This window comes from Drosophila serrata, unplaced genomic scaffold (assembly GCF_035046125.1).
Source record: "Drosophila serrata isolate PLE 108 unplaced genomic scaffold, ASM3504612v1 contig_8, whole genome shotgun sequence".
NCBI lineage: Eukaryota > Metazoa > Arthropoda > Insecta > Diptera > Drosophilidae > Drosophila > Drosophila serrata.
The window spans coordinates 319193-335087 of NW_028256906.1; the positions used below are offsets into that span (position 1 = coordinate 319193).

The 15895-nt window shown below is 33.0% G+C and overlaps 1 protein-coding gene and 1 pseudogene across 2 annotated transcripts in view; one reads left to right on the forward strand and one right to left on the reverse strand.

The window, feature by feature from the left end:
* The window catches only part of dnc (phosphodiesterase dunce), a 227933-nt gene that overhangs the window by 8147 nt on the left and 203891 nt on the right, over positions 1-15895 (forward strand). The window lies entirely within an intron of this gene.
* Positions 6420-6977, reverse strand: LOC110184476 (mitochondrial import receptor subunit TOM7 homolog pseudogene; annotated as a pseudogene). The gene is made up of 2 exons (XR_015270319.1): positions 6860-6977; positions 6420-6790 (listed from the first exon to the last, which is right to left on the reverse strand). The product of XR_015270319.1 is annotated as a mitochondrial import receptor subunit TOM7 homolog pseudogene (transcript).

The following is a 15895-nucleotide window of genomic DNA, read 5'->3' on the forward strand; positions in this document are numbered from 1 at the left end:
ACAGAAATTAGGTTTTACAAACAGAACTTCACTGATGTAAAAAATGTGATTGTAATTTTTTTCTTTTTAAGTTCCAAGTACTGCATGCTACATTTTTATACCTACATTATTTGTATGCCATTTTTTAATGTATTTATTTTATGCCTATAATTTTTCTCAGTGTCCAAACACCATTAAGGTTAGGGGCAGAGGTTACAGACCACTTAGCCATTATTTGCATACAAACACTCTCTACGTGGCAGGAAAAGGAAAATATATTGGTTTTTCACTAAAATACTTTAAAGATACATTTAAAGAAATATTTTGAAAAAATATTTTCAAAAATATTTAGCAATTTTTTACTTGTTGAATTAGTATATAATTAAATTTTTGCTTCACTCGATTTGCAATAAAATGCCATATAAATACAAAAATAAATAAATCAACAAACAAAGCCCAAAAAAACTAAGGAAAATGTATGCACAAATATGGAGATTTATATTTGGGTTGCCGAATTGGTCCTTTAGAAGGTTTTAACGAGAAAATAGGTGAAAAGGAAAACAAAGCCTGCATAATTTTCCAACTGAGAGAAAAACAAATGAATATAAATAAGGTTGATCTTTTTCTCAAATAAATTGAAGGTTGAAAGAAAGTGTATTATATTAAGAAGAGAGTATTATTTCAAGAACCTTTATGTTATTTATTTCAAATTCATATAATTGTTTTCTTTAAATTAAAAGCAGCTTAATTAAATGTTTAAAATGGTATGATAATTTAAATAAATAAAAACTATTATGTGATAAATAATAGTGTACATATTCTCGCCATAAAAGTTAACAGAACTTCAATGGAAGCAGAAACTGAAAAGAACACATAGCAAGCTTATTATTATGAGAATGCCATCGTTGAATGTCAAAATGCCAGGACAAAACATATATATATCTAAGAATATATATATATGTATATATATATAGATAAAATAGTACAAAAGAGGGAGAGGGAGACACAACTTGGAGAGAGAAAAAGAGACGGCAAGTTTGGGGGGGGTGCGAAAAATTCCTGAAGTTCTTAGCGCCAAGGAAAACCGCAAGCCCTCGGGCGGTTCTTCACTCTCCCCTCTCCCTCTCTCTGTTGCTCTGCTTTCTCAGCTTTCTTTGCTTTCCCTGCTTTCCCTGCAGCTTTCTTGTGTCCCTTATTTCTCTCTGTGTATGTTTGTCCAGGGCTTGGACTGGCATTTTAAGTGATTTAATGTTTGGCTTTTGCCGGCACAGATGAAGTTGAGGTAATATACAGAAAGTGAGTGAGAAAGAGAGAATGAGGGGAGAAAGTGAGACAGAAGAAGAAGAGAAAATTTTTGGGAAAAATTAGGGAGAAATTAAGGAGAACAGTGGGGAGGGGAAGCGGGGGAAAAAAAATGCTGTCGCTGCCGAAATATTTGCAAGCAAATGTTACGCATACTCAGCATAAATCTGTCCATATACAAACATAATGCCGGGAAATCCTAACATTCAGAGAGGGAATTATTGAGAGAAAGCTAAGAGAAAGGGGAAATTCGAGAAGAGGATAGGGAGAAGCAGAAAGAGAAGCTGGGAGAGGGGGCATATTTGGGAGGCTTCAAATTTATGCCACAGGTGCTGAGACCCTTGAACCATGGCCATTGTTACCCACAATTAAACGCATTTTCCACGCTGTCCTACCAACTTTATTTTGGGTTTTCTTGGTTTTTTTCTTACTTTTTTTTCCGAGAAACAGATGTAGGGGAAAAAATAATAATAACGATAAAGGTGGAATGAGAATAAATAGCCATATGGCTTTGTTTCCTTCTTTGGCGAAAAAAGTTTAGTCATTTCGGGAAATCTCTAAAGTGTGTTAGCAAAGTATGTAGTTATTCTAGAGATTTCATAAATAAATAAAGAATAAATATATTTAAAGATAATCTTAGGGAGATAAGGGATGCAAGATTTCAGAAATTTATATTGTTTTTGTTTGGTTTTTCTTAAAAGAAATATTTATATTATATTAATAAAAAGGAAATACCCCGAAAATCAAAGCTTCAATATTTTCCTTTACAAATTCGTTACATTTTTAGTTTTATTCAACGAATTTTTCCAATTTTCTGTGCTTATTTAATGAAAAAAAAGTGGAAGTGGAAAATTTTATACTCTTGCAGTTTGCAATTGAATTTTAAGATTTAATTAAAATATTCGCATTGTTTGAAGAGATATTTATCAATATTTTTAAATGACATTTTTTTCGACAAATCAAAGGTGTAAAAAAACTCATAAGTAAGCTAAAAATGCATTAATTCCAATTCGGAAAGCTGTTATATGTTAGTTTTTAGTAGGTTAATAAATCTGCATACTCAATTTTAAATTTAAAAAAACTAAAATTTTTATCAAATTTTTTGTTGAAATTTTAACGATATATCCCTTAAAATTTTTGAAAAAAAAAAAAAAAAAGATTTCCTGTCAGAAATGGCTAGATCAATTCAGTTGTTGATGCTGATCAAGAATATATATGATTTATAGGGTCGGAAATGACTCCTTCACATAGTTACAAGCTTTTGAATGAAATCATAATACCCTGAAAGGATATATAAAAATGTAGCAAAAGTATCAATATATTGGTAAGAAATTAATATTTGTGAGCAAATTATAAATAAGTTAGGCTTTTAACTTTGAGTAGATATCATTTATAAAAATTGCTAAGTCACTTTAGGGGAGTTGATTAGAAAATAAACGCATAACTAGCATAGCTGTTTCTAAACCTAAACCTGATCCCTCGTAAATTATTTATCTACCTAATATAATAGTCATGGTTAAGACTTACCCCATTGAAGGACACATGGTTATCCGCTTTCATCATTTGGTAATGCCTTTTAGTGCAGATTTATATTCCTGGTATTATCATTCCTGGTTATCCATATCCATTGCATAGGTCACGTCATCCTCTTGGAGTCGAAGTGCACTATCATTATTTCCACAGATGTAAACAAGTGAGCCTCCTCCTGGTAATCCATATCCATTGCATAGGCCACGTCATCCTCTTGGAGTCGAAGTGCACTATCATTATTTCCACAGATGTAAACAAGTGAGCCTCCTCCTGGTAACCCATATCCATTGCATAGGCCGTCATCCTCTTGGAGTCGAAGTGCACTATTACCTCCTCCTGGTAATTCATATCCATTGCATAGGCCACGTCATCCTCTTGAGTCGAAGTGCACTATCATTATCTCCATAGATGTAAACAAGTGAGCCTCCTCCTGGTAATCCATATCCATTGCATAGGCCACGTCATCCTCTTGGAGTCCAAATGCACTATCACTATCACTTTCACCATAGATGTTAACACTAGGTACCCCTAGGACAGACTGAATCGCGCGCGACCCTAGCACCTCTATTTATACTTCCCGAGAAGAGAACAGAGAAATTGAGAGCGAGAGCGAAAGAGCCTTCTCTAGAGATAGGCAGCGAAAGAGGCACACCAAATGAGTAAGAGGGAGAGAGGGAGAGGGAGCGAGCTAGAGCTAGCGCTAGCGCTAGCGCTGGAGCTACAGCTAGAGTTAGAGCGAGAGCGAGAGCTAGAGCTAGAGCTAGAGCTAGAGCTAGAGCTAGAGCTAGAGCTAGAGGGAGAGAGCTAGAGTTGGAGCCCAGTTGTTTACTCTAGAAATTATTTTTAAACCATTTAAAGTGATTTACTTCACAATTTTTCATGCCGGATATAGCTGGAAAGATTCAAATGCTGATGCTGATCAAGAATATATATGATTTATAGGATCGGAAATGACTCCTTTTCTGTTTTGCAAACCTCTGATTAAAATTACAATCCCCTTGAAGGCTATAAAAAGTGGTCGAATTTCCTAAAACAAAAAATGCTTCATTAGAACTATTTGCATTGATGGAAATACTGCCGCCGGAAAAACTTTCGGCTTCAATTTACCATGGATTTGAAACCCGGTCAAAAAAAACATGTCATAACCGGAGGGGATTTCCCTGAAAGGATCCGGAGAGTGCTTTTTTTTTTTTTTGGTTAAGGATATCATGCATGCAGAGAACCGCCCCATGAATGTTGTGACTGCCACTCGTCGTCCTTCAATTGTCCCCACATTTCCAACAGGCTTGCTCCTCCCCCTGGTTTTCCCCCCAGAATTTTCACCCTGATTTTAGGCAGGCACTTTTGTGCTGACATCGTCTAATTTCAATTTATTTAGCCTACCAATGACAACGCACAAAATGCACTCGAGTTCTTGGCTAATTTCGATGTCCTTTGGCTTCCTACCACCACAGCCATGGGCTGGAGTCAGCATTTTCCTTTTTTGGCTTTCCTTGTTTTCTTATTGTCCCGGCAACGGGAAAATCAACAAGTGAAAATGCAAATGTGATTATTTATTAAGCGCTTTAAACATTGCTTTCCCCTCCACTGCCTTCCGCTGCCTTCTTTTGTGTGTTGTATTTTTTTTATATATTTTTCGTGGGGGGTTTTTCATCATCAACAGGTTACCCGTAGAAGGTCACAAGGTAAACAATTTGCTTTGCTTTTTTTTATGTGTGCTTGAAAAAGTCTATGGAAATTCATGGGGACTGGGGCCAATTGAAAATTCAATGGGAAAATTTATAAACGATTTCTAAAGCTATTTTTATTTTTCTATTTTATTTATTTATTTCTGTTGTTCGTTTTCGTCTAAGGCTCTTTGTAATTGCGCAAAAGACTTTTCTTTCTTTTCTTGATTAAACGTCAATGGGATTAAAGTATTCGTTATGGTTTTCCTTTTTGCCTTTGTTTTTCTTGGGTTTCCTTTCTTTTAGCATAATTTTGGCTTCAGAAAAGGTGAAATTGAAAGTGGTAACAAAGAAGATGGGAAAAATTATTAAAAGGGAAAATTATATTTAAAAAAAAATTGAAGGAAAACTTCCGGTACTCTGAAATGAATACCTAAATCAGGAGAAAAACTTTTGGTGTAGTATTTCATTCCAAGTTTAGCTTAATTATGTACTTTTTAGGATTTAATTAATGCGAGTCCTGGGCGTACATATTTGATTTATTTATTTAGATTAATTTAAATGCAGATAATTAAATATATATATTTTTTAAAAGGCTTTGTTTTAAATTTTCCCCCACATTTTCATGTGCCACTAAATAACCCCCCCCCAAAAAAGGTAGAGTATGCTAAGGAAAAGCCCGAAATACTCCCTTTTCCCAGGGGTAAAATTCTTAATGAGCCAAGTCAGCCGCCGCTTTTCCTTAGCTTTCCTCAATTTTCCTTCTCTTGGGCTTCCCCTCTCAACATTTGCTTGGCTTCTGTGTCCTGGCATGCAAATTAATTTAAAACAATTTCTTTTCTGGTCTCTGGCCCTGGCAAACTAATAAAGTATACAAAATATTCAACTTCATTCCCGCTCCTAATTTTCGTATATACGTACACTGGGAGAAATTTCTGTAATGTATATAAATATTAATTGTTACACTTCCTATTAAGGAGATTTAAATTTTTTGAATTATTTAGGTCATTGGTTTTATCTGTTAAATATAGTTTAAAGTCAAATAACAAAATAGATTATATCAGAATATAAATTGATCTCACATAGGCATATCGGTACCTTAAAATATCAACATTTTCTGTCATTTCTAATGTTTAAATTATAAAAATAAATTTTTTAAATGTATTAATTGTTTCTTGATAAATCAATATCAAAATATAAAAATTTAAATATATAGTTCTAAAATTATTTGCTCTGTACACATATTCGCGCACGTGTGTGTTTGGATGCCACGCCCAAAATAAGCATCATTAGGCTCTTAGCAGGCGCCCCCAAAAAAATGTGGGAGTGGCAAGTGGGTTGAAGATGATTTTCCCAAAAAAAAAGGCAAGAAAATGTTGGCACTGCATTCGGTGAAAATGGGCGACAGCTGGAAGACGCCTTGAGGGCATTTTCATTTTACAAGAACCCGAACTCAAGTTACCAAAGTGCGGATAAATCGGTGTGGGGAGGGGGGAAAATGCGATGCCAGAGAAATGCCTGGGAAAACCGAAGAAAATATAGGCGCTCGGTATTTTCACAAAAGCAAAAGCGTGTCGAGCCAAAAAAAAAAAAAAAAAAATGCGTCAAGGTGTTTGTAACGCAAAATGTGGCAAAGGGAAAGGGAAAGTGTGGAAAAGGTGGAAATGAAGGGGGGAAATTCGAAGGGAAAGTGCTTCTAATACTCGCAAAGGAACTGAAAAAAATATATATATAAGAAAATGTCCAAGGAAAATTATAATCCTAAAAGGAATATTATAATTTTGGGGAAAATAAGGGGCTCTTACTATTCCCTTTGAGTTAGAATTCTCAACTGGATCTAACTTCAAATTGATGATATTTATGCTGAATTTTAAAGGTACTTTCTATTTGTATATTGATGAGGAAAATATCACTTATTAATGTTAAAAATGAGGAACATTATTTTTTGCTATTGCCTCAAAATAGTTTTATTAGTTATTAGTTGTGTATAATCTCTCCAGGAATCCATTTATAGCCAAATTACGTGTCGCATATATCCATAGTTTCACATCGGTTTATCGGTTGGGGAATCATAGTCATCATCTTATTGCCAGAATAGACTCAAAAGGGTCAAAGGTGGCATATCACGATCAGCTCCCCTTCTGAAGCCCAGGAACAAGACGAATGGTATGAATCCCCAGGCAACTGTGACCTCCACCGCATTCATCACAGTTCTTAGACGCTGCTTGGCTTCCTCAGAAATCGCCATTTTCGTATAAATATATCAGATTTTGTTCTCTTCACGAATTATGTGAAAGAAATCCTGGTTAAATCTATAGAAAAACTTTTGTTAGTTTTGTTGAAAATTTGTTGTATAATTTTTGTAAAGGAAAATTTCTTACCTTTTGTTAAATTTATGGTGAAAAACTTTTTGTTCAACTTCCGGATTCAGTTACTGTTCGAAAATAATAAAAGTTACAAGGTAACTAACTCGACACTAAACCCAAATGTATAATGATTGCATTCCAAAAATATATATATTTTACAAGGACAACTTGAATTTATTTTGGTTTTGAAATACCTAAGAATTTATATTTGGTTTAAAAAGATTCTGGTTATATTTTTCTCTGTGCATTCTCACGGCAGCCTTTTCTATAAAAAAAGGACCTTTGTCGTTATTTTTTGTTGGATTTTTTTCGGTGCCGGTTCCTTTTCAGTCTTTGCCTTTCAAAATTGCGTATTGGCAGCTTCTTCAGCTTAAATGAAATGAAACGCAAAAATGAAGATGGATCGCATAACACCCACAACAACAAGAAAATAAGGAAAAATGGCAGTGTAAAGTGTGGCTAATAGGGTGCGAAGCAGAAAGAAAATGAGAAAAAGAAAATAAGGCAAACAAATTAAAGAGAACTAAAGTGTTCTACAGGAAAAGTTCTGGACGAATTGGGAGAAAAAGTCTATATCATCAGAGATAATTTTGAATTTTATTGACCTTTTATTTGAATATACCCTTGATCCTAAATTTAATTATTATCACACTTTTCCACAATTTAAATCTTAAATTAACTATAACCATGAATCTTTTGCTAATGTTTGTATTTTCTTTTTCTTTATTTCATTGACAGGTATGTTTATTTTTACATTTGGACATCCAATTAGCTGTGACAAAATCATTGGCAGCCATCTTCAGGTATATAGATATTTGTATATTATTTATTTATGACAAAATGTTCATTATAAAACAAATTAACAGGGTTTTGCGGGTAAAAAAAATATTGAAAAAAATAATGGGAGGAGTTATTTATGACAAATGTTGCTTCTTTATCGTTAGATATATAGACAGATTCGTATATAAATATATATAGATAGAAGTATGTATAGATATATACAATTTTTTTAATATAAAACAATTTAAGAAGGTTTTTGGAGGTTGAAGAATATGAGAATATCTTTGAACATATCTCACAATCAAGTTAAAAGAACCTATTACTATTCAAAGCAAAAAATCATTGCTATGACAACAGATGCTCCTGTGGCTCCTATATAGTATATATAATAATTATTAGCAGATCCAATGCAAATGCCGCATTAGCGTTATCGTCGTCATCGTCTCGTGTGCTTAGCAAATTGGCATTAGTTTAATTGCCATTGAACGGGAAAACTACTTATGTGGCTAAGTGGCCTGATCCAGGCCAAATCGCATGGCATCGCAACGCATCGAATCGAATTGAACAGTGGCTGCTCAAATTATGGCTTATAAAGTTCCAAATGAAATTATAGCTATTGAATTAACTAATTGCATTTGTGCTGTGGGATGTGGTATGAGGTATGGGTTTGGCGACGACGACGCCGACGACGACTACGACAGGACGACACAGGACACTTCATCTGCACCCTCATGCCATTGCACAGACTGTCAAGTAATCAAGTATAATCAATGGCTTCAAAGGGTTGTGTGTCCTTCCAATCTCCCTGTCTCTCTATGCCTGTTAAGGATGATTACATTCTGTGGGTTTAGTAAGGAATGTTTTCTAAGACAACACTAGAACTAGGGGTGGATGTACATATATCGATAGGAAAATCCGATATATGGACAACAGGTCTCTAAAAGTATGCAATGATATGTTTGAGGTTTAAAATATAATGTTAATCTGTTGTTCACAAAGTGAAATTGTTTAGCATAATTTTGAGAAAATTATTTGGGGTAAAGGGTAAATAAAATAAAATAAATTAGCACCGAATTTAGTAAGAATTTGATCTTATACAATATATTTGAAAGTTTTTTTTTAGAGTTATCAAATCTATAGTAATTTTTTGTAACTAAGTAAAGTTTCTTTAGCTGAAGACCTACGCCAACCCTTGGCTTAGAACTAATTGTTAGCTTTAGATGAAATATTTAAGTAATATATTTTCTAAACTATTGAATCAAAACAACAAATTGTCAATGTAAAGTTCCTTCTCACTTTCCTAAGACATTTAAATATTCGCATTTAGGCTGATTGTTGCTACTTATTGTCTGTCAGAAAGCGCTTTATGACGTTTAATATTTTGCCCCACGAAATGCTCCAACCCCAAAAGTCCAAAACCCGCACAGAGTGGCATTAGCCTTGTGGTAGTCATTTTAATGCGCTTAACATCTACTGAGAGCATCCTGAGGAGTATCCTCAGCATCCTCAGCATCCTGAGCGTTCTGAGCTCCTGTTCTTTGAGCCGACCATTGTGTGTGTGTGTGTGCGGGGGGTGTTTGTGTGTATGTGGGACTGTTTGTGGTCGGGATCTGGAGAGTAAGTAACCCTTGGAAGACACTGAAAGAATCTAGCAACTTGAACTAAATTTAATTCTAAAAATATATAACTTAAATCCAATATTAAGAAGACAAAATAACTTACAAATTTAACTAAGGTTTGCAACTCAAATTAAATATTATATTAAAGAAGTTGGGATCCCCTTACTACCCAATTTTTCTCAGTGCATTTAGGACCCGTATTCAGCTGATTCTCACACATGCAGCGGGGCGTTGTTAATGATGCGCAGTTCGCACTCAAATCTCTCGAGTTTTTGGGATTGAACACAGGAGCTGGAAGAAAAAAGGTGGCTAGAAAAGCAGACGAATAATAATGGCATATAGAAAGCGAAGAAAAAAAAAAGGAAAATGGTTGGGAATCGGGAGATACACCACAACCCACACCCACACCAAGCTCGCTTTTGATAACCGGCGAAAAAGGAGCGCCCCTAAGCCTTTGCCATGGCAATTTGTTTCGCAACAGTTGAACAAATTTTATGCAATAACCCAGCACTGAGCGAAAAAAATAGGAGCCTCTATTGCATAAATTGTACAAAAAAATGGTGGAAAAGAAATTACGATTTGTTTTTACCACAGAAAGTTTTTAAAGAATCTTATAAATAGTTAGTTAAATTGTATAAAAGTTACATTTTTCTAACAGAATTCGTTCAAAAGTCCCCAAAAGTCCCTCAGCCTTTTGGTATTACAATTTCCAACCGAATTCAGCAACAAATTAAATTAGTGAAGCGAAATATTGAATAGAGATAGAAAAAAGCGATAGACCGATAAATAAATCGATATTTTAACGTTGCAATAAATGTGCAATAAATTCTTTAGGATGTATCAAAGCAAAGGATATACCAGAAAAAAAGACATATAAACTATATAGAGTATTTTTAAAATATAAAAAATATTTGTCCGATAGAAAATATATTTTTTCGTTTTTTAAATTTCGATAAATTAGAGTTTACAATATTTTCGATATGATATTGAATACGATTAATTATTCAATATATCATATCCTGTTTTTCCTCTCAATTTATATGCCTAATTTTGAGTATTTCCATTTGATTCAGACTTCGTGACCTTAAATATATATATTTTCCGGAAAATATACAGTTCAAAACATTTCTCTAAGTGCTATTATATCGCACATACAGTTCCTTCCCTCCACCCTTATCCGTATATGAACCTCATCGAATCTGTGTCTATATTTTGTGGCCCTAGGATATTTCGTTTAACTTTTTCTGATTGAAATATTTCATTCTATGTATGTGCGTTATTTTTTGTTGCCCCAACCAAAGTACACATAGCCCAAAGTACTGGGAGCCACCCACAAGAACCTATATTCTCCACTCTCCCTAATGGTAAGCTGCAATTTATAACAATTTAATTTACACATAACTTTGCACTAAGCCCCGACTAAGCTACAAAATGTTCATCTTTGGCCCAGACAAGTGTCAACGGGGAAAATGGGGAAAAGGGGGCTTAATAAGAGGACGACAAAAATAGTTTGCAATTGCAATTTGAAATGTTTACCTTGTGGGGTAAGAACAGAAGGAGAGAGAGGTGCGGGGGCTTTAATACAATTTGTATGCAATTTTGCAATAAAATGAAAATTCATAGAAAAATGGAAATTTATAGAGAGACAAGCTAAACGAGTGCTGATATATGTACATATGTATATATGTTTAATATATATATAATTTATGAAATTGGAACGCTCTCTTGTAAATTGAAACTGTTTAGAATTTATAAACTGAAAGTTTTGGCTGAATTAAAATAATTGAGAGCTGTGAAAGTTTTTGGTCATATTCTCTACTCTCTTTTTTTTTGTGAGAAAATGGCATTAAAATAGTTTTAAATTAATTTAAAAGGCACCGTGATGTGCATTATTTTATTTTGTAACTAAAAGCGTTGCTAAAAGCATTAATACAGATTATTTATATATTTATTAAAAAATGCTGTTGATTTGTTACAGCTTTCTGTTTAAATTATTTATTAAAGCTCTGAAACTGAGTTTTAAATATAAAAAATAAATATTTTTTATTTGTTAATGATCAATTAAAGTAACTTTAAATGTTTATACTTGTTTTACCTTTAAAAAAATCCCTTTAAAAATGTATAATCAATTAAAAAATTTTATTTATTTTTGTTTTATGTGTAAATCTTTTCAACATTATTTTAAAAGATATTTATCCCTCTCTTAATGTTAAAATTAAGTTACTTTTACAAGCTTTTACCTGTTAAAATATTCCTTTAAAATTATAAACACATACTTGGAGCTGCCTAAAGACTTAAATTTTATTTATTTATCTTTGGTTTTTATAGCCTTCATAAATTACTTGGTTTTCATTTTATTAAATAAATATTTGTACATCGTAACTCAAGGTATATTTATGATCTCCTCCATCGTCAGAGTCTTAATTCGTCAATCGTTGAATTTGTTAATTGAATTTCCACTCAAACTGTTGGCCAAACTAATAAAATTAAAAGATGTGCGAAGAAAATTCTCCATTAGGACGAATATAAATCAAGCCCACGGAACATATTTCTGTGTTTAATTTACAACTGTTATTTTCTTTGGAGAATTCTCAATTTATATTTATGGTCTTTCCCTCGAAAACTACATATTCTGGAGGCGGTCTAACATTTATATACACATACAAATTGATCGTAAATCTTGGCCATTTGCAATGGTCGTCTCTCCCTTTTGGCTTTCCCCATTTGCATTTCCTTGGGCATAAATTTTGATTTCCCACTTGCCCTTGCCCCTGTCCTGCTGCTCTTCCTCTTTGATCATTTCATTTCAACACGAATTAGCATTTTGGCAACTTAATTAAATTTTTCGTGTTTTTTTTCTTTAATTTTTTTTTATTCCTTCTTTTTGGCGACACTCGTGCAACAAGTTGACGGCTGTCCATGACGCACAAGAGAATTTATGATTGCCACATTTTTGATGGCGGGTAAGAAGGGGATGGGAAGAGAAGAATTTCTAAATTTTTGAATTTCAAAAATTATGAATTTTATTTTTGATTATTTTTCCGAACGAACGGTCGCTGGCGCGCCAGCTGAATTTATTGGAAAAATGTAAATGAAACATAAATATGAGACAGGACAGTTGACATGTGTGTTTTCGTTGGTCTTTATATTTATCCCTCTCTTCCTCTCTGTCTCACTTGCTTTTTTTGTATTTTTTTTCTAGACCGATTTTGTTGGTTGCTTTTCATTCTTAAACCATTTTCAATTGCATCGTTAAGAGCTTTGAGGTCATGTGCTGCTTAGCCTTTCTCTATATATGGATGAGATGCCATATGTATTTTTTCTTCTATATATGTGAATATATGCAGCCACAGGATAGTTTTTCTTAGATATCTATTTTCTTACAGTGGAAAAAAAAGATAGGATTTTTTTTATAAACATTTTAAAGTAGAGAACAGACTTCCAATAAGCTTGAAATGGAAATTGAAAGGGTTATAGAGCTGGTAGTATTTTTTGAAATATTTTATAATTGAAGGACGTAATTAAAAAGAACTTCAAATGTCTCTTCAAGTCTTAAAAACTATCTTTTAATTTATAAAAAAATAATTCAAGTGTTTTTAGCTTTAATTTCTTTCTCTAAAATGTATCTCCTTGGGTTTTCCTGCTCCATTTTTGGCCCAGTGTAATAGCCAAGTTAAAATGCAATTGAAAAGCCATTTAAGAAACTTACTGAAAAGGAAAAAAGCGCGCCTTTGGGGAAGTTTAAGGGCATATACATACATACATACAAGAGCCCCTTACCTACATACGAGTGGGATAAATGCTTTTCTTGGCCATATGCAGAGGAGCATAAAAGCCAGATAAAAAGAGGCTATTAGGATCAGGCCAAGAAAATGGCTCGCACAGACAGAAGAGAACAGAAGAGAAAAACGTGGCAGCTAAGTCTCAATTCGATTTAAAGGTTTTCCTTTTTTTTTAGAACTGCAACTTGGATCCACTCTTAGAACTGGTTTAGTACCTAAACTCTTAGTAAATGGGTTTAATACGTACTAAACTCTAAGCTCTTGCTACTAATTGATTTGGTATTTGAGATGATTAATCAAACTGTTGCTATGACCAATCCAGATTTAAATCCTATGAAATACTTGGGGATTTTATTAAGCCAAGGAAGCTCATCATAAAAGCAGCTTTTGCTTTTAATTTGTTTGCTTAGGACGCATTATATTTACTATACCTTTATCTAAACCCAAAGCTGACATTATTTTTTAAAGTCCAGTGATTATTTTTGAATATTCCCCTTGATACCCTAAACCAATATGCTTATCTTTGCGGTTTCCATCGAACTATTTGTACTTCGATTCCCAACTGAGCTGCCTGCTGCCAATCTAGCTTATCCTTTTAGCTGTTTAATTTACCAATTGCATTCGGATAATGACATATCCTGTCCATACGGTGAGTGAGTTCCCTTAACTCCCATCAACCGGCTTCACTCTCTCTCAATACCATTGGGAGATGGCTTTAATGCATTTAAGTATCATGCAATGGGGGCCCCCCAATGCAATTAGACAAAACTCAGCAGTAACAACAGGAGCAACAACAATAGCAACTTGATTAGCCACTACAACTATGCCAAAGCAACAATAATAATAGCCAACATAGAGGAGAGTATGTACAAAAGCAACAATATGCAACACGCGAGCAAAGCACTTGAAATGCTTTTCATAACTAAGTGGCCATGTAATGTGACATCATGGTAATGGGAAATTTGTTCAGGCCCAAAAACATAACGATCCAACAGCAAGGATCAAAATATTAGGGGTTTTTTCGAAAGTGTTTATATTTTTTGTTTGATTTATTTACTAAAAGGGGATTTTTATTTAAAACAAGAAAGAAACTCACTTTGGGAAACTGAAGTTGCAGTTTGCAAATAATTTATGGTATCAAATTAGAAAGCTTGAAATATTCCCATTCTTTGAATCGATATTTATCAATATTTTCATATGACAATATTATCGATAAAATCTCATTTTTAAAAACTCATAACTAGGCCAAAAATGCATTAATTTTAAATCGGAAAGCTGTCCTATATTTGTTTTTATTAGCTTAACAAATCTGCATCATCAGTTTTAAATTAAAAAATATTAATTTTTTGTAGATTTTTTTTTTTTAATTTTAACGATAAAACCCCTTAAAAAAATTGAAAAAATTAAAAAAATTTTTTTTTCTTCCTAATATGCCTAGATCGATTCTCCTTTTGATGCTGATCAAGAATATATATGATTTATAGGGTCGGAAATGATTCCTTCACTGTTTTACAAGCTTCTGACTAAAATTATAATACCCTGCAAAAGTATAATACAATGTATTCTTTTTAAAAATTTCTAAATTTTTAGAGAAACAAAAAGTAAATTATATACTATAATATAATAATATAAACAATCATACTCAAGTTTAACAAGTTATCTGGTATTTTACTAGTAAAAATTTATAATAATAGAGTAAATAGAAACAATTTGCTCACTTATTTTCGTCAAGTTTTTCAAACGAAAAAGTTATATACATACAGAATTCAAAAAGTGTATTTATGTACACTCTTTTCCAAAATTGGTATATGTAAAAAGAATATAAATATAAATCCAAGGGGAGAACTAAAGCTATTTGCTAAATTGGCTTGGCCAGTGGAAAAATCTTAGTTTTCATCGTCCATATCCAATAATCCACGCCAGCCTGCAAATGCGTTTTCCCCTCTAATCTTGTAAAGCAAGAAAAACACGAGCATTTTCCACGAGTACACAAAAAAAATCTCAAAGATGATATAGTAAAAACTATTACAAACACGAATATTTTAGTAAAGATAAAAATAAAATCGAATTATATTTTACTTGTTTTATTTCTGTGAATCTTTTATAATCACAAATGTGTATTTTACAGATTTAGCAAATTAATTAGTGTGCAATGGCATGAATATTACATTTAATTTGCTCAACTTTATTATATGAGATTCATTAATTTAACTTATTCATATCAGATACCCGCACATTTTTTTGTGTTGCAAATTGCGTGGCAATTTTTTTTGTACCTATTTTTATATGAATTTTCATGCAACAAAAAGTTAAGCCAACTGGAAATGAATTTGAAACAAATAACAAAAATCAAGTACGAAAAAAAGAGTAGAGTGTGCTCACACATTAAATTAAGTTAAATTTTATATACATGTACATATAAATATGTTTTGGTTAATGGAGAAAATTTTATTTAAAACTTAATCCTGACAAGGCAAAATGCACAAGAAAATGTTGTGAGGAACATCCTTAGACACTGTCAACATATCAATGTTGCTGAGCAGTAACTTTAAAGCCTTTAATAAACCTTAAATTACAATTCTATAAAAGGAATCAATATGGTACATTTCAATGTGGATAATACTCTTTATTATTATCCACTCAAATGGATTTTATGTTTGCCAAACACTTGGGTCAGTGCACTTTAGAGAATAATCACTGTAAATGCTATTTGCTCAAGTACTCGATTTGTTTTCGGCTTTAAATGCGTTTAGAATTGGCGCTGAAGCTCCTTGCTTTTGTGTTTGTTTGCCTATTTGTTTGTTTGTTTGAATTGCCGCAAAAATGTATCCCAAAAACGAATCTCAGCCACACTCTCTCTCTCATACACA